Below are 20,137 nucleotides of genomic sequence, written 5' to 3'. Positions count from 1 at the left end.
TAAACTTTTGTTACTTACTTTGTTTTATTTTGAATTTGATATAAAGAATAAAGTGAGATAGTCACTTGTTTTTCTCTAGATGGCTAACCAGCTCTCCCCCCACTATTTATTGAATATCCCAATGTTTCCTCATTGATTAGAAATGTCACCTTTGTCACTTATTAATTTCCATAGATAGGTCCATCTCTGTATTCTCTGACATTATTCTATTCTAGTCCCAATATTTAACTTATTGTAACCTGATACTATTTTAAAATATCTGGTCTATCTGGACTCTCCTTCTCCATTTCTCTGATTTCCCAGTTATATAATTGTTTAAATTAAAATAAATTAATCATAGTTAAAGAATTTAGATACTACAAATAGGTTTTATTTTTTTTTTTATTTAAAAAAATTTTTTTAACGTTAATTTATTTTTGGGACAGAGAGAGACAGAGCATGAACGGGGGAGGGGCAGAGAGAGAGGGAGACACAGAATGGGCAACAGGCTCCAGGCTCTGAGCCATCAGCCCAGAGCCCTACGCGGGGCTCGAACTCACGGACCTTGGGATCGTGACCTGAGCTGAAGTCGGACGCCCAACCGACTGAGCCACCCAGGCGTCCCTACAAATAGGTTTTAAATGAAAAATAGTCACCTGATTTTACCCTTCCCCACTCTCAGTCTTGTGTCCCAGGAGACAGTCACTTTTAACTCCATAAGCATTGACCCCCTTCCCCCTCCACTGTAAGTGCCATATTTTTTGGTAATATGCTTATACTGCTATTTACTATCAATTTTAGTCATATTTATCATCTTCCTCTTGGAACAGATATGGAATTAGTTCTTTTAACCCTCCTCCCCTCCCTCATCTTCCCAAAACAAAACAGTATTTTTAGTTATGTGAGCAATCAAAGTGTTTAGTCATTATAATTAACTAGTTACTATAATAATATAAAATTTGCTGTATTTATATACAAAGTTATATAAATTTGTAAAGTTAAGTAGAATTATATTTTCTTTCTTGTACAGCCTTATGTTTTACCCAGAGAGAATAGTTTCCTCAACTTTACCTTGCTTAGTTTGTCATATGTGTAGTCTCATTGCTTTCCTGAACTCTTGTTGAATCTATTTTTTCCAGGCACTGAACCCTTTGTCTTTTCTCCATCTGAACTGATTGCTTTCTAAGCCTACTGTGCAGCAACTATCCTGGGACTTCTGTTTTACTGCTTTCCTGGGCTAAATCTGTGATTTTCTGAATTCCATGAACTCTTTGTTTTTGATTTGCTCCTTGATTTTGCTGAAGCTGTTCCCCAGTAGCTGCTGCTGCTGCTTTTTAAAAAATGTTTATTTATTTATTTTGAGAGAGAGAGAGAGAGAGCACACGCGCCTGTGCATGAGCAAGCGAGTGGTGGTGGTCGTGGTTGTGGTGGTGTGGGGAGGTAAAGAGAGAGAATCCCAAGCAGGTGGCCCAATCCCAAGAACTATGAGATCATGAACTGAGCTGAAATCAAGAGTTGGATGCCTGACTGAGCCACCCAGGCGCCCAACCCAGTAACTTCTGAAAAAAGAATGGGAGGGGTGCTTGGGTGGCTCAGTCAGTTAAATGCCGGACTTTGGCTCAGGTCATGATCTCACAGTTTGTGAGTTCAAGCCCCGTGTCAGGCTCTGTGCTGACAGCTCAGAGCCTGGAGCCTGCTTTGGATTCTGTGTGTCTCTCTTTCTCTGTCTCTCCCCCACTCGTGCTCTCTCTTTCAAAAATAAATAAATGTTAAAAAATTAAAAAGAATGGGAGACAAGCTTTTTGAATCCTTTCATATCTGAAAATCTCTCCATTCTGCCTGTATGCTAGATTACTAGCTTGGCTGGTAATTCTATATTGAAAATATTTATTTTCAGAGAATTTTTAAGGCATAGCTCCACTGTCTTTTCAGCAACCACAATAGCTATTCTGATTCTTGAGCTTTTATAGCTGATTACATTTCTTTTCTGGAAGCATTTATGATCTGCATATGCAGTTGATTTGAAATTTCTTGATGATATATCTTGGTGTGAGTTTTTAAGTAGATGGCTTTCATTATTTTGGACTTGGTGAGCTCTACAACCTTGATATCTGGGACCACAAGGTTAGGAAATTTTTAAGTTATTTCTTTGATGTTTATTACAAGTATATAATACCACATAACTTTAAAATTAACTTTTCTAGATCTCAAATACCCTTTTTGGAATTTTTATTAGGATTACATTAAAGTTATAATTTAAACTAGGGCGATTTGACATCTTTATTATATTGAGTCTTACTATCCACAAATAGGGATTTATTTTAAGTTTTCTTTTATGTACCCCAGTGGCCTATAAAAGAAACTGAACATTTCTTGTTAAATTTATTCCTAGTTATTATTCTTTTTTACTGCTATTATATATGGGATATTTTTATTTCTATTATATTTTCTACCTGATTCTTTGTATATGGAAACACTATTAATTTTTGCATATTGATTTTGTACCTAGCCAAATTATACTATTTTCTTTTTTTTTTTTTTTAATTTATTTTTGGGACAGAGAGAGACAGAGCATGAACGGGGGAGGGGCAGAGAGAGAGGGAGACACAGAATCGGAAACAGGCTCCAGGCTCTGAGCCATCAGCCCAGAGCCTGACGCGGGGCTCGAACTCACGGACCGCGAGATCGTGACCTGGCTGAAGTCGGACGCTTAACCGACTGCGCCACCCAGGCGCCCCTACTATTTTCTTATTATTACTAATAGTTTTCAATAGAGTCTCTTTGTATTTCCAAGTATACAAATCGTATAATCTCCACATACCAAATTTTTGCCTACCCTCTTCCGGTGAATGGGATCTTTTCTTCCTTAGAGCACACGTAAGTCTTTTATATTAGCATACAGGAAAGTTGTAGCCTTCTTTCCTTTCTTCCTTTCTTTCTCTACACACACACACACACACACACACACACACAACACACTGCACACATAAATATGTATTTCTTCCAGACACCATTCTGAATTCTCCAGGTTTTAGGGGATTTTTCTGGATTTTCAGGTATAAATAATTTCACTTGAAATAATGATATTTTGTCTTTTTTTTCCCTTTCCATTTTTAACTGCTCCACCCCTCAGTCAGCCTCTCCAAAACATTAAATGAAATTGATGACACCAGGACTACAATAGTCCCCCTGGCTGGGGCTTCTGCTTTTCTGTAATTTAGCTTCTGGAGGTCAGCTTTGGTTCACAAGCAGGTGATCCACCTTGTGACCTATGGTCCGGAGGTCAGTGGAAACCTAATGCTGTGTCTTAAGGCTTGCATCATTCACCTCCCCTCATTTCATCACCTACGCATTTTATGACCTCATAACACCACAAAAATAAGAAGGGCGAGTACAGTACAATTGGTATCTTGGAGGAGAGAGAGGGAGAGCGAGCGAGCGAGCGCGTGCACGCGTGAGTGAGCAGGAGTGTGCGCGCCCTCATTCACGTAACTTTTACTACAGTATATTGTTATAATTGTGCTATTTACTTATTTATAATTTTTTAAATGTTTATTTATTTTGAGAGAGAGTGAGCAAGTGGGGGAAGGGGCAGAGAGAGAATCCCAAGCAGGCTCCGGGCTGCCAGCGCAGAGTCTGATGCCAGGTTCCGTCCCAGGAGTGGTGAGATCATGACCTGATGCTTAACGGACAGAGCCACCCAGGCACCCCTAACTATTTTATTTATTACTTGTTGTTAATCTCTTACTGTGCCTAATTTACAAATTAAATTTTATCACAGGAAGGTATAGGAAAAAACCTAGTATATACAGGGTTCCATACTGTCCCTGGTTTCAGCCATCCACTAGGTGTCTTGGAAGGTACTTCCTCGGTAAGAGGGGAGGACTGTGAGTGTATTTATGTTTATCTTGACTTTCATAGGAATGCTTCTGGTATTTCACGCAGTGTGAAATTCTCTGGTTTTCTGAGTCTCTTAAATTAAGGGTTCCTTGAATCCCTAGTGTACTGAGAATTTCATTTTTGTTTTTAAACTCAGTAATCGATGTTAAATTTTAATAAATGCTAAATTTTTTTAATCAAATTCTATTGCTCTTCTAATGATCTGATTGATCACTGCAATTGTGCATTATTCTTTTCTTTTTCTTTCTTTTTTTCACGTTTATTTATTATTGAGAGGCAGAGAGGGACAGAGCATGAGCATGGGAGGGGCAGAGAGAGGGGGAGACACAGAATCTGAAGCAGGCTACAGGCTCTGAGCTGTCAGCACAGACATTATTTTAATGTAATCCTGGACTTAATTTTCTAGTATTTGACTTAGAATCCTGCAGCTAATGCTTTCACATCAGAGAGAGCCTGCGGCCGTGGGAGCAGGGGCCTGGTGGTCCTGGGTAAGAATGATTTAGTTTTAAGGAGGGCCGGGACTATTTTGCTCCCAGGTGGGAGGGGCGGGTGGGCAGGCTCATCTTTTCTTCTAAACTTGGGAAACAGCCTACTTTTGTTTCTAATAACGACGCTTGCCATCTCGGCCAGGCGGCCACTGAGGGGCGCGCGCAACCTGCGGAGCCAGAGGGCGAAGCTCTGTGGCTGTCACCGAAGGGTTGTTAGAGCGGTGATTTCTCCGTGCTGTTAGTCTCCGTGCTATTAGTCTGTTCTGCATAAGTCCCGCCTTTCTCAACTCCCCATTGGTTGTTGTTCCAGAATGGGTGTGCCTCTTTGGCTAGCCCCTCCACTCCCATCGGTCGGTTCCACCCCTCCAGGACTTCCCATTGGCTGCAGGCATCTTCCTACACTCGAAAGCTCTTTAGTTGGAGCCGGCAGAGAGGTTCTTCGTGAGTCTCAAGGTGGCAGTGCACGGAGTTGGTGGCAGTTCCGGTGCACGGAGTTCTGCACCGCTGACTGGGATCCGCGGCGGCAAGCAGGGCTAGATGAGCGTCAGGAGACAGCTAGTCCTGGGGTGGAGTCGGGGGCGCTCGCCAGTGTCGCCCTCGGAAGAAGATGGCAGGGAGTGTGGAAGCGGAGCCTTCTTGGAGTTGAGATCTGGATGCTCTGTCTGGGGAGGAGTACTGAATGGGGGCCGGGGGTGGTGGTGGTGGTGGTGGTGGAGGAGATCACTGTGGATACCCCTGCCCAACCCCGCAGAGCTGGGCGCTGTTGTAGGTCGCGATCGCTTATGAACTCCGGACAGTAAAAACAAGATCAAAACAAATTTATTACCGCCGGGCCAGACAGGAAAATACAACAGGTCCCGAAAGTCTGGCCCCGAACCAGCTTTGGGAATGTCTTATATAGGTTGTATTGACCACTCGAGTTGCAAAGGGTGGCAGTTTGAAAGGGCGAGCACCAATTACACAATCCTGAAGAATCTTAAAATATAACTTGTTGACTCTAGCTAGTTAAGAGCTGAATCATTAGTCTTCTATCTAGTTCGAACAGAATGCGGTGCCCGAGAACGGGGAGGGGTGATTACGCCAAGCAGGTTTACAGAAGCTCAAACAAGCAGTTAAGAGGAAGTTCTTTTTTTTTTTTTTTTTTTTTAGTAACTTAGCAAATGTGGTTAAAGCAGAACTAATATCTAGGGAACAGAAACTGCATTCCTAGGAAAGCCCAAACTAAACACTAGTTCAGCATCTTATACTCTGGGGTCCTTCTAAGCTTACATAGGTCATAGTGTACTCCCGGGCTACAGGAGACTAGCTATGTTTACCCTTTACAGGCGCGGGGGAGTCAGCTCCAGCAGGAATCGCCCAAGGAAGGGCCTTGTCGGCGCTCAGTTCTGGAGGCCTAATCCCACGTAAAATCAAACACATTAAAATGCACCGCGCTCCACAGTGAACATAAGTAGTGGGTGACTCTGGAAGACTTGAGTTGCTATTAAGTTGATGTGTTAGATTTTGTAGACCTTGGGATAAATATTTAGCAATTTTAATATTGTAGTTTTTGTTCTTTGGTGCCAATAATAGATTTTTTTTTTCCAGCACTCACTATTTTATCAATCCTTGGAAAGGTAGTAGGACCAAGGCAGGGCACCTGTATAAGGCTAGCACCTATAGTGTGGTTCGTGGATAAAACTGTAGCACTCCCCTGTCCCCGCTCAACACATTCCAGGTTTTGCTGGGTCCTGATTCAAGGAGAAGCAGGCAGTGGTTACTTTGGCACCAGGAGAAGCTGGCCCAGCCTCTGTGCGGACGCCCAGTGCTGGGTGCTGTAGTACACATATATAGATAAAAGACTGAAGGAACACACACTAGAACGGGAACGGTGGGGATCCTTGGTAAACAATAAAATCATATATAGAAAATGCTCTATAAATCAGCCTGGGACTGGGACTGGATACGGAGGCAGTGGTCTAGACACATGGCTTGTGTGGGGAGGCAGGGTGTTAGTTGCAGTGGGCACTGCCACATTGGCAACCTGGCAGAAACTGTTCTGGCAGCATCACTGACTACCTGTCTGGGTCACTGTTCTGTCACTCTGACCTCTGGACAACAAAGAACACAGAGCCTTAGTGCAACGGCCAGGTAATTTTAAGTAGTTTATTCCACAATCTCATGTAGACAGACACACCCTTGGGCGGGTCAATCTGTGGAGGAAAGGATGGGTATCTGAAAGGATACACATCAAAACTGTTAACAATGGGTTGCTCTTAGGATATCAAAGCAGATATGGGGGGAGGTTGGAAGAGTGAAGACTCATTTTTTATTTTGACAATGTTTTTTTAAAAAAGTAATGTGTATATATATATATGGAAAAATATAAGCTGCATAAGTGAGTAATCAATGAAAAGTATGTCTCTTTCCTAGTCTGATGTCCATGCTCACATATCCAGAGGGAACTTCTAAGTTTCTTGAATATCCTTCACAGCAGTTTACGCAAATAGGCATTTATATATACATACTCCTTACTTTTAACTTTATGCATATTTGCATTGTTTTTGCAAGCAAACCAATTAAGAATGAGTCAATGGGGAGTTCATACATAATATTATGGATTAATTAGGATAGGGTTATGCTTTTTAATTTCCAATCAAATGGCATCTTAGATATTTGGCTTAGGGTGCTTAGAATATGCACTTCTAGGGGCCACTGGGTGGCTCAGCTGGTTAAGTGTCTGACTTCCACTCAGGTCATGATCTCATGGATCGTGAGATCGAGCCCTGCGTCAGGCTCTCTGCTGTCGGCTTCGGATCCTCTGTCCCCCTCTCTCTCTGCTCCTCCCCAACTTGTGTGCTCTGTCTCTCTTTCTCTCAAAATAAACTAAAAAAAAAAAAAAAAAAACCCAATATGCATTTCTAGTCATTCTCTTGAGAGTTGATGTCTGAAATTGTGTGTGTGTGTGTGTGTGTGTGTGTGAGAGAGAGAGAGAGAGAGAGAGAGAGAGAGAGAGAGAGATTCTTAGGTTGAAAAGATGCTTTTGGCTCAGAGGTAAGTGGGTAGCATGTCTGATGGTGGAGGTTGTTTATTCCAGTGGATCTGCTGCATGAGAGGGTTCATGTCCATTCGTTTTTCAGCTGCTGTTAACCCAAAGCTAGGTTGTGAGACTGTGTCAGCCCTCCCATTGTTCTGAATTCCACCTTGGATGGTTGTGTGAATGTATAGACTCCAATTTGATAAGGTTTCTGAAGACTCACATGATCTGGAAGTAGCAGCCACATCCTGTGTCAGTTGACTGAGGTCTTGGTCCTCTCACACATCTACCCATTTGTTCAATAAATATTTATCAAGCGTCTGCTATGTAGGAGGCAGTGCTCTAGATACTGGGGAAACTGGTGAACAGAAGTAGATGGATGCCCTTAATCAGCTGAATGCAGGCTGGTAAGGAGCGAGGGGAGGATACCAAGAGGTTCTGTTTCTGAATATTTGACACCCTGACTTATCTTCCAAAAGTATATAGTCTTGGCTTGGCTTCCTGCAAGTTTTATGTTTTAAATTCTCCTCTGATCCATCTACTCCTTATACTTCTTTTAATGCCCTGTGCAGGTCCTTCCCTTCACCTGGGACAATTTGGTAGCCTCCTAACTGGCTTTGTTTTAACTCTTCACCTCCGATTTTGCATCGGTTATTTAGATTGTGACTTAACGCAAAGCCGAGCATGTCATTCCATGCTTGACACTTTTCATGGGCTCTTCCTTGCCCATGGAATAATATTTGAGCTCTCTAGTGATAAGGGGACCATGGATGACATTGCCTGTACATGTCTATGAAAAAATGGGGATGCACTGTCCAGATCCCCTTTAAGGGCAACTTGCTGTCCAGCTGTGGGGACTGCAGCAGTCAGCAGAGAGCCTCCAGCTGTCAGCTCCTTGAAGCTTTGCCTCAGCTGCACAGAGCCTCCTGGACTGAGGGCATATCTTTCCCAGGGTAGTCTACCCTGGTGACCAAGACAGGTGGGGATATAAAGAGTGTCCATTTTGGAGTGATGTGGGACAACTCTGATGGTCAGTATTCACTCTAGGTCTCCCTGCTGGCTTGGCTAATGCTTTGTTGGACTTGCTTGCAAATTTGACATCATCTACCCAATAAAGTTTCCTCCCTTGTTTGTTCATAGGTGTTGATCCCTAGTAAATACTTTCCACTCCAAACTCCATGTCAGCACCTGGAGAACCCAACATAAGACATTGCCTTAATAGCTTCATCACCCAATGCTCTAATTATTCCAAACTGCCTACAACTGTATATGCCCTGCTATTTAAGGAGACTGTGATTTTATTGATGCCCTTTCCTTTGCCTAATTTCCCCTTTTACTTCCTTTTTTATGACCATAGCTCCTTTTTCCTGTCTTCCCAGACCCACCTCAGGGGATGTCTCCTCCCTGGCCCCTGACCCTTGGCTTGGTTTGATTCTCTGTGCTCTCCCACCCTCCTGTGTTTGAGAATACTGATGTACTTTGTGGGTGCATTGTGCAGTGTGTTTTTCACTTAAGTGATAGACTATAGTGTGAGAAGGCATCCAGGACTCCTGACACAATGATCAATTGTGTTTCTGCAGTGGGAGCAGCAAAAGCATAACTCCCTTGGGTGAGGCAACAGTGATGGGGCTATTTGACTGCAGGTGGGAGGGAGAGAATATAGAAGATTGGGTTGGAGATAGAGAGGTGCCCTGAGTAGCTAGTGAAATCTGGGGAAAACAGGGAACACTCATGCCCAGAAGACCAGCTGCTGAGGTTCCTTATCCCAGCTAAATTCTCATTTATTTTTTAAATGTTTTATGGATTTTAACAGAGAGGGAGAGAGAGAGAGAGCATACGCGTATGTGCTTGCAAGTGGGGAGGGGCAGAGAGAGAGGAAGAGAATCCCAAGCAGGCTCCACACTGTCATCACAGAGCCCAAAGAGAGGCACAAACTCACAAACCATGAAATCATGACCTGAGCTGACCCAGGCGCCCCTAAATTCTTATTTGATCCAACTCTTAGTGAAAACGGTGCAGAATGCAAGCCTCCATTTTGACCTCCACCCCCACTCAAGTTGGTGATATACAAGGAGACAAAGCACAAGTAAATAGGGAATCTCAGGCTATAAGCACAAGTTCATACATCAAGTATCACCAACCATTTCAAAAGCACAAAATTCATGAAAATGTAATAAACAAAAAGAACTTACACCCTAATTAAGCACAAGAATGGAACTTTTGTATAAATATAATAATATCTTCAGAGAAATACAGCTGGTAGACCATCCCTTGTCCAGTATTTTTGCTGTAAGCCTCTTTGCTGTAGACATCTGCCACAAGCATTTTTGTTGCAAACATTTTTGCAATATAACTAATTGACTGTATGGCATTTTGCTATGGAAGATAAAAAATAACTGGTGGATAGCTGGGTTTCATTTTTCCATTGATGCAGTTCTCTCAAATTTTTTTTTAGTATTTATTTAAAAAAATTTTTAAATTTTATTTAAATCCAAGTTAGTTAACATATAATAATGATTTCAGGAGTAGACTTTAGTGATTCATTGCTTACATATAATGCCCAGTGCTCATCCCAACAAGTGCCCTCCTTAATGCCCATCACCCATTTAGCCCATCCCCCCACCTCTCCAGCAGCCCTCAGTTTGTTCTCTGTATTTAAGAGTTTCTTTCGGTTTGCCTCCCTCTCTCTTTTTATCTTATTTTTCCTTCCCTTTCCCTATGTTCATCTGTTTCATTTCTTAAATTCCACATATGAGTGAAATCATATATTTGTCTTTCTCCGACTGACTTATTTCTCTTAGCATAATACACTCTAGTTCCATCAACGTTATTGCAAATGGCAAGATTTCATTCTTTTTGATCGCTGAGTAATATTCTCTCATTTTTATATTATGTAAGTCTTAGTTCTCATAATGGTCTACACAACGATGAAGAGTTTTGAATTCACTTTTTCCATAGAGCTTTGCAGTGTCTATCAATGGATGTATGACAGCATACCAAGAACAACAGTGTAGAAGGTTTTCAAAATACAATACAAATATGCATCTTAATATTTGGAAACTGATCCCTATCTTAATGAAGGAAGAAATTTTAGTGAAAAAATAAAAGTGTGGTGCCAAATGAGGCGAATGAACAAGCAATAACCAAACAAAAAGTAGAATACTGGGGCGCTTGGGTGGCTAAGTTAGTTGAGTGACTCTTGATTTCAGCTCAGGTCATGATCAGAGTTGTGGGGTTGAGCTCTGCATTTGAATTGGAAAATATTCTTTAATTCTTTTAAAAAATAATGTGCCCATTGTCCATTCGCAACTACATGGATGGAACTAGAAGGCATTATGCTAAGCAAAATTAGTCAGTCAGAGAAAGACAAATATCATATGACCTTACTCATATGAGGACTTTAAGATACAAAATAGTTGAACATATGGGAAGGGAAGCAAAAAAATAAAAAATAAAAACAGGGAGGGGGACAAAAACATAAGAGACTCTTAAATATTGAGAACAAACAGAGGGGGTGTGGGAGGGAGAATGGACTAAATGGGTAAGGAGAATTAAGGAATCTACTCTGGTTGCATTAAATGCTAACTAACTTGGTTGTAAATTAAAATAGTAACTTAAATAAAAATAAAAAAATAATGTGCCCATTACATGTTATTGTAAGTAGGATTTTAAATGAAAAGTAATATATTTTTCAAAATAAAAAATTAGTGAGAAGAATGGCATTGTTTTACATTTTTTTCTAAGTTTTTTCGTACCTGGCTTAAGAGAGGATAGCTCATATCTGCTTCTGCATTCATTGTGTGGTGATAAGTAATTTTGGTTGAAGTATATGAAGATGATCCATCAGCCTTATACAAATATGTAATTGTAAAAGGAGGAGTATTTTAATCATATTTCCAGTTAATTGTGGATATTCCTCTTTGATACTGTAGCAAAACTTGATAAATGGTGGCTTCTTAAAGATCAGTGGCACTGTGGAATCTGATACCATATAATGAACTTTTTATCCTCTATGACATTAAAATCCATTGATTTTATCTTGCAGTTTGAAATTATCTTTTACTTATGTGTGACTTTGTCACATAATGCATTGGTTATTTGGAAAATATTAGCTCAATAAGTTATCTGAGTTATGTATATTTAACAAATGGTCAGGCACTTCATTATATGTTGTTGGCACATTCTCATTATGTCTGTCTGTCTGTCTGTCTCTATCTCATCACTGGTCTCATCATAAAAGGCTTACCATATTGGAAAGCTGTTGAGCTCACCATAACAGACACAAATTTTCCAAAATTCTTACATTTGCTTCAAAGTTCAAATATTAATACTGGTAATGAGCTCCATCAGTTGTTTTCCTTATAGGGAGAGGCTCACTTCATCTGTTTTTGAGACAGTACATGCCAAATACCCAAGTCTGAATAACCAGTTTCAGTTTATTCTTTCAAATTAAAATGGTGTTCCATGAAATGGCTAGTTCAGCTCAGATTCAAAACAATCACACAAATACTTCCTCTCAAGATAACCATTGTACTTTGAGATGCAGGAGTGCTTCATCTTGTGCTTCCCATTTCATCACACAGAATATTAAAAAGATACATACTTAAAGCTTGAGATTTAATAAAATAATTTTACTACTTTATCAGGGATATTCTTTTATCTAGAATTTTATCTAAAATAAAATTTGTCTAGAGTTTTACTGAAAACTTTCTCTGCATATCTTAAGATGGACATATTTAAAAAAATTTTTTTTAATGTTTATTTTTTGAGAGAGAGAGAGAGAGACAGAAAGAGTGTGAGTGGGGCAGGGGCAGAGAGAGAGGGAGACACAGAATCTGAAGCAGGCTCCAGGCTCTGAGCTGTCAACACAGAGCCTGATGCGGGGCTCAAGCTCACGAACCGTGAGATCATGACCTGAGCCGAAGTCAGACACTTAACCAACTGAGTCACCCAGGTGCCCCATTGGGTTTTGTTTTCTTATCCATTCTGATACCCTATGTCTTTTGATTGGAGTGTTTAGTCCATTGATATTTAGGATGAGTACTGAAAGATGAATTTAGTGCCATTGTGTTGCCTGTTGAGTTGGTGTTTCTAGTGACGTTCTCTGGTACTTTCTAGTTTTTGTTGCTTTTGGTCTTTTTGGTTTTGTTTTGTCTTTTCTCCACTCAAAGGTTCCCCATTAAAATTTCTTTCAGGACTGGTTTAGTGGTCATGAACTCCTTTATTTTTTGTTTGTCTGGGAAAGTCTTTGTCTCTCCTTCTATTTTGAATGGCAGCCTTACGGGATAAAGAATTCTTGGCTGCATATTTTTCCAATTCAGCATGTTGTATATATCCTACCACCCCTTTCTGGCCTGCCAAGTTCCTGTGGATAGGTCTGCTGCAAATCTGATCTGTCTTCTTTTATAGGTTAAGGACTTTTTTTCCCCTGCCGCTTTCATAATTCTTTCCTTGTCTGTGTATTTTGTGAATTTGACTATGATATGCTTTGGTGATGGTTGTTTTTTGTTGAATCTAATGAGAGTTCTCTGTGCTTCTTGGATCTTGATGTCTGTGTCGTTCCCCAGATTAAGAAAGTTTTCCACTATAATTTGCTGATAAAAACCTTCTGCCCCTTTTTCTCTTTCTTCATCTTCTGGGACTCCTATGATTCTGAATGTATTCCTTTTTAATAAGTCCCTCAGTTCTCTAAGTCTTGTATCGATATCTTTTGCTTTTGTGCCCCTCTCTTTTTTCCTGCTTCATTATTCTTCATAATTTTGTCTTCTAAATTTCTTATTTGCTACTTTGCTTCATCCATACTTGCCGTTGTGGCTCCATTCAAGATCGCATCTCGGTTTTAGCATTTTTAGTTTCGTCCTGAGTAGATTTTATTTCTTTTATCTCTGCAGAAAGGGATTCTATGCTTTTTTCAACCCCAGCTAGTGTTCTTATTATCGTGGTTCTAAATTCTAGTTCAGATATCTTGCTTATATCTGTGTTGATTAAGCCTCTGGCTGTCATTTCTTCCTGTTCTTTGTTTTGGCATGAATTCCTTCATTTTGTCATTTTGGAGGAAGAAAAAATAAAGTAAAAAATACAAAGTTAAATATTAAAAACCAAACAAAAAATCAAATAAAGGAAGGTAGATCCTAGGTGTGTTTGGTATTCTTGTTGAAAGAAGCTTGCTGTAATAGAGAAAAAAGGGAAAGAAAAGAAAAAAAAAAAAAGAAAAAAATTAAAAAAATTATATACTAGAATAAAATGAAATAAAGTGAAATAGAATAAAAAATTTAAAAAATAAGTAAAAAAATAAATAAAAAAATAAAATTTTCTCTTTCTGTATCCAAGAATGAAGAAGAAAAGAAAGAAAATGAAAAAACAGAAAACAACTTAAGCAAAAACAGAAGCAAAGAAAATGAGTAAATGAACCAACAAACAGAATGAAACTGGAATGAAGTTACAACCAGTTTCCCCTAGAATTGAAACTATGAAGCCTTCTATAGTTGTTATAGTACTAAGCAGTTGTATTGACTTGTGCTTGTTTTCTAGAGGAATGTGCTTGGAGGGCACAGTTGGGCGGGGCTTGGTGTAATGGCTCTGTTCTCCACTAAGTGGTGCTTAGCTTACTGAGGTGGATCACTGTGGCATGCATGTGTGTGTGTGTGTGGGAGAGGTGGAAATGGCTTCACCTAGTCTCTCGCACAGGAAATTTGAGCTCTCACTGACCTGCAATCATCACCCCTCCTTTGTCTCTGGACTCTGTCCACCTTGCCTCTACCCTGTCCATTTCCAAGCTGTCCATCTGCCAGGCAGCACCTCTGTCCAGAGTTTTGTCTCAGATGGGGTTGTGTTTCAAAACCCCAGGCTTCAGAGTTTCCCACAGCTTGGCCCAGTGCCAACTCTATGGGGGAGGGTCTCACTGAGCAAAGGCTGGGTGCTAGCTTGCACTCAGAAAACGTTTGTGCGATGGAGCAGAGGCAGAGGTTCAGAGATTACAGCAAATTACAACATACAGCCAGTGTCAGGTTTCACCACACTCTGGCATCTTTGTGCCAGTAGCAGCAAACGTGGCTGCTCTCCAGGGTCTGCTGGGAACTTTGCCTGTGGGGAGGCTGTATGGCCTCTACCAAATGCACTGGAAGCATGGGAACTGCTTCTCCCCATGTGGCACACAGACCCCTCAGACCCTGCTGCCTGCTCCTGGGGATTTGCCCTGATTCCTCAGTAGAGCACTGCCAGGCACTGAGCTCTGAAACTTCAGACTCTGGACTCCACTGTTTATACAATCCTGGTGGTATTGAAACCTTCTCCTTTCTTCCTGTCAATGGTTTTGGTGATAGATTTCTTGTTCAGTACCTGCAAGTGTTTTCACTCTTTCTCTCCCTTTCTCTCCTGCTACTTTTGGGGGAGTGCTTTTCTTGCACTATCCCAGTGTGCCTCATTGTCCCCCCTCTCTTTTTCTGTCCTCTCTTCATACAGCTCCCTACCCTCCATGACTTTTCTCTCCCCCAGTTCACCTCTCCGCACCTTGTATCTGCCGAGTTCTGTGGCTCAAGGTATGCAGATTGTTGTGTTAATCTTCGGATCAATTTCCTAGGTGTTCAAAATGGGTTGATGCTAATCTGGCTGTTTCAGGGACAATCAAGCTCAGGGTCTCCATGCTGCTCTGCCATTTTAATTCCTCCCCCTTAGCCATTCTAATCTCAATTTTATCTTTAGTTTTATCCCTCTTTTTTTCCTCCCAGTGTAGTGTTTATTTGTGTTTCCTCTCTTCTTTCCTTGTCCACTTCATTTTTTTAAAGAACTAAACTTTTTGATCCTATTATATTTTGTATTATTGTTTCTATTCTCAATTTCTTTATCTTCTGTTTTCCCTGCATTTATTACATTGTTCATTTGTTCCAGAATCCTAAGAGGACACATAGTTCAACAAACATGGAGCTTTCCTTTTTTCTAATATAATCACTTGAGACTGTAATAATCCCTCAAAGCTTCATGCTTGCCATGTCCTAAAAGTTTTGACATGCAATGTCTCTATTACTATTTAATAATAGATATTTTCAAATTTCCATTTTAATTTCATTTTTAACCTTGATTTAGCCAGGATTTTGTCTCCGAATGTCAAAAATTTGGGATTCTCTATTTACCTTTCTGTCATTAACATCCAAACCAGCTGAGTTATGATCAGATTGTATTCCTTTATATTTGTTGAGGCTGTGTGTGCCTGTGTGTGTGTGTCTGTGTGTGGCCTAGTACCTAATAATTCCTACCACATATTCCATATGTGCCTAAGAAAAATACTCTATTTCTAATCATTGAATGTAAATGCCACATAAGTCCATATCAAGAACGTCAACCACGCTGTTAAGATCCTCCATATTTTCATCATTCTTCTGTTCACCTAACCCACCTATAATCAAGAAAGGTCTGCCAAGATTTTCTTCATGATGTTGATCCTACAAAATTTTCCCTGCAATTAGATCAGATTTAATTTATATATTTAGAGATTTTTTTTTATTTTATTTTTTTTTTTATTTTTTATTTATTTATTTTTTTTTTTGAAAGGAGAAATCAATTGACATTTATTGGGAATGAGCAACACGCTGGGAAATTTACACACAGCTTAAATACTCCTTACAATAATCATATGAGGTATGTGTTATTAGTCCATTATTAGATAAGGAAATTGAAGGCCGGACAGGTTAAATATATTGCCTATGTCAAAGCCAGTAAAGCAGAACTGAAAATCATCTGTTGGACTCTAGAGCCCACACTTATCTCATTATTCTATACTGTCTCCAGGGCAGGTCAAGGATATCATAAACTCTTCAAACCTCAGGTGGCATAATTGCTTACCATGTACACAGCTTTAGGTCAAGCATCTTATCTGACCCTTGCTAAAATAAGCTTCTTTTTTTTTTTTTTTTTAATATATGAAATTTACTGTCAAATTGGTTTCCATACAACACCCAGTGCTCATCCCAAAAGGTGCCCTCCTCAATACCCATCACCCACCCTGCCCTCCCTCCCACCCCCCATCAACCCTCAGTTTGTTCTCAGTTTTTAACAGTCTCTTATGCTTTGGCTCTCTCCCACTCTAACCTCTTTTTTTTTTTTTTTCCTTCCCCTCCCCCATGGGTTTCTGTTATGTTTCTCAGGATCCACATAAGAGCGAAACCATATGGTATCTGTCTTTCTCTGTATGGCTTATTTCACTTAGCATCACACTCTCCAGTTCCATCCATGTTGCTACAAAAGGCCATATTTCATTTTTTCTCATTGCCACGTAGTATTCCATTGTGTATATAAACCACAATTTCTTTATCCATTCATCAGTTGATGGACATTTAGGCTCTTTCCATAATTTGGCTATTGTTGAGAGTGCCGCTATAAACATTGGGGTACAGGTGCCCCTATGCATCAGTACTCCTGTATCCCTTGGATAAATTCCTAGCAATGCTATTGCTGGGTCATAGGGTAGGTCTATTTTTAATTTTCTGAGGAACCTCCACACTGCTTTCCAGAGCGGCTGCACCAATTTGCATTCCCACCAACAGTGCAAGAGGGTTCCTGTTTCTCCACATCCTCTCCAGCATCTATAGTCTCCTGATTTCTTCATTTTGGCCACTCTGACTGGCGTGAGGTGATATCTGAGTGTGGTTTTGATTTGTATTTCCCTGATAAGGAGCGATGTTGAACATCTTTTCATGTGCCTGTTGGCCATCCGGATGTCTTCTTTAGAGAAGTGTCTATTCATGTTTTCTGCCCATTTCTTCACTGGGTTATTTGTTTTTCGGGTGTGGAGTTTGATGAGCTCTTTATAGATTTTGGATACTAGCCCTTTGTCCGATGTGTCATTTGCAAATATCTTTTCCCATTCCGTTGGTTGCCTTTTAGTTTTGTTGGTTGTTTCCTTTGCTGTGCAGAAGCTTTTTATCTTCATAAGGTCCCAGTAATTCACTTTTGCTTTTAATTCCCTTGCCTTTGGGGATGTGCCGAGTAAGAGATTGCTACGGCTGAGGTCAGAGAGGTCTCTTCCTGCTTTCTCCTCTAAGGTTTTGATGGTTTCCTGTCTCACATTCAGGTCCTTTATCCATTTTGAGTTTATTTTTGTGAATGGTGTGAGAAAGTGGTCTAGTTTCAACCTTCTGCATGTTGCTGTCCAGTTCTCCCAGCGCCATTTGTTAAAGAGACTGTCTTTTTTCCATTGGATGTTCTTTCCTGCTTTGTCAAAGATGAGTTGGCCATACGTTTGTGGGTCTAGTTCTGGGGTTTCTATTCTATTCCATTGGTCTATGTGTCTGTTTTTATGCCAATACCATGCTGACTTGATGATGACAGCTTTGTAGTAGAGGCTAAAGTCTGGGATTGTGATGCCTCCTGCTTTGGTCTTCTTCTTCAGAATTACTTTGGCTATTCGGGGCCTTTTGTGGTTCCATATGAATTTTAGGATTGCTTGTTCTAGTTTCGAGAAGAATGCTGGTGCAATTTTGATTGGGATTGCATTGAATGTGTAGATAGCTTTGGGTAGTATTGACATTTTGACAATATTTATTCTTCCAATCCATGAGCAGGGAATGTCTTTCCATTTCTTTATATCTTCTTCAATTACCTGCATAAGCTTTCTATAGTTTTCAGCATACAGATCTTTTACATCTTTGGTTAGATTTATTCCTAGGTATTTTATGCTTCTTGGTGCAATTGTGAATGGGATCAGTTTCTTCATTTGTCTTTCTGTTGCTTCATTGTTAGTGTATAAGAATGCAACTGATTTCTGCACATTGATTTTGTATCCTGCAACTTTGCTGAATTCATGTATCAGTTCTAGCAGACTTTTGGTGGAGTCTATCGGATTTTCCATGTATAATATCATGTCATCTGCAAAAAGCGAAAGCTTGACTTCATCTTTGCCAATTTTGATGCCTTTGATTTCCTTTTGTTGTCTGATTGCTGATGCTAGAACTTCCAGCACTATATTAAACAACAGCGGTGACAGTGGGCATCCCTGTCGTGTTCCTGATCTCAGGGAAAAAGCTCTCAGTTTTTCCCCGTTGAGGATGATGTTAGCTGTGGGCTTTTCATAAATGGCCTTTATGATCTTTAAGTATGTTCCTTCTATCCCGACTTTCTCAAGGGTTTTTATTAAGAAAGGGTGCTGGGGGGCGCCTGGGTGGCGCAGTCGGTTAAGCGTCCGACTTCAGCCAGGTCACGATCTCGCGGTCCGTGAGTTCGAGCCCCGCGTCAGGCTCTGGGCTGATGGCTCGGAGCCTGGAGCCTGTTTCCGATTCTGTGTCTCCCTCTCTCTCTGCCCCTCCCCGGTTCATGCTCTGTCTCTCTCTGTCCCAAAAATAAATTAAAAAAAGTTGAAAAAAAAAAAAAAAAAGAAAGGGTGCTGGATTTTGTCAAAGGCCTTTTCTGCATCGATTGACAGGATCATATGGTTCTTCTCTTTTTTTTTGTTAATGTGATGTATCACGTTGATCGATTTGCGAATGTTGAACCAGCCCTGCATCCCAGGAATGAATCCCACTTGATCATGGTGAATAATTCTTTTTATATGCTGTTGAATTCGATTTGCTAGTATCTTATTAAGAATTTTTGCATCCATATTCATCAGGGATATTGGCCTGTAGTTCTCTTTTTTTACTGGGTCTCTGTCTGGTTTAGGAATCAAAGTAATACTGGCTTCATAGAATGAGTCTGGAAGTTTTCCTTCCCTTTCTATTTCTTGGAATAGCTTGAGAAGGATAGGTATTATCTCTGCTTTAAATGTCTGGTAGAACTCCCCTGGGAAGCCATCTGGTCCTGGACTCTTATTTGTTGGGAGATTTTTGATAACCGATTCAATTTCTTCGCTGGTTATGGGTCTGTTCAAGCTTTCTATTTCCTCCTGATTGAGTTTTGGAAGAGTGTGGGTGTTTAGAAATTTGTCCATTTCTTCCAGGTTGTCCAATTTGCTGGCATATAATTTTTCATAGTATTCCCTGATAATTGTTTGTATCTCTGAGGGATTGGTTGTAATCATTCCATTTTCATTCATGATTTTATCTATTTGGGTCATCTCCCTTTTCTTTTTGAGAAGCCTGGCTAGAGGTTTGTCAATTTTGTTTATTTTTTCAAAAAACCAACTCTTGGTTTCGTTGATCTGCTCTACAGTTTTTTTAGATTCTATATTGTTTATTTCTGCTCTGATCTTTATTATTTCTCTTCTTCTGCTGGGTTTAGGCTGCCTTTGCTGTTCTGCTTCTATTTCCTTTAGGTGTGCTGTTAGATTTTGTATTTGGGATTTTTCTTGTTTCTTGAGATAGGCCTGGATTGCAATGTATTTTCCTCTCAGGACTGCCTTCGCTGCATCCCAAAGCGTTTGGATTGTTGTATTTTCATTTTCGTTTGTTTCCATGTATATTTTAATTTCTTCTCTAATTGCCTGGTTGACCCACTCATTCGTTAGTAGGGTGTTCTTTAACCTCCATGCTTTTGGAGGTTTTCCAGACTTTTTCCTGTGGTTGATTTCAAGCTTCATAGCATTGTGGTCTGAAAGTATGCATGGTATAATTTCAATTCTTGTAAACTTATGAAGGGCTGTTTTGTGACCCAGTATATGATCTATCTTGGAGAATGTTCCATGTGCACTCGAGAAGAAAGTATATTCTGTTGCTTTGGGATGCAGAGTTCTAAATATATCTGTCAAGTCCATCTGATCCAATGTATCATTCAGGGCCCTTGTTTCTTTATTGACTGTGTGTCTAGATGATCTATCCATTTCTGTAAG

This window comes from Panthera onca, chromosome E1 (assembly GCF_046562875.1).
Source record: "Panthera onca isolate mPanOnc1 chromosome E1, mPanOnc1 haplotype 2, whole genome shotgun sequence".
Lineage (NCBI taxonomy): Eukaryota > Metazoa > Chordata > Mammalia > Carnivora > Felidae > Panthera > Panthera onca.
This window is presented reverse-complemented; position numbering follows the sequence as displayed.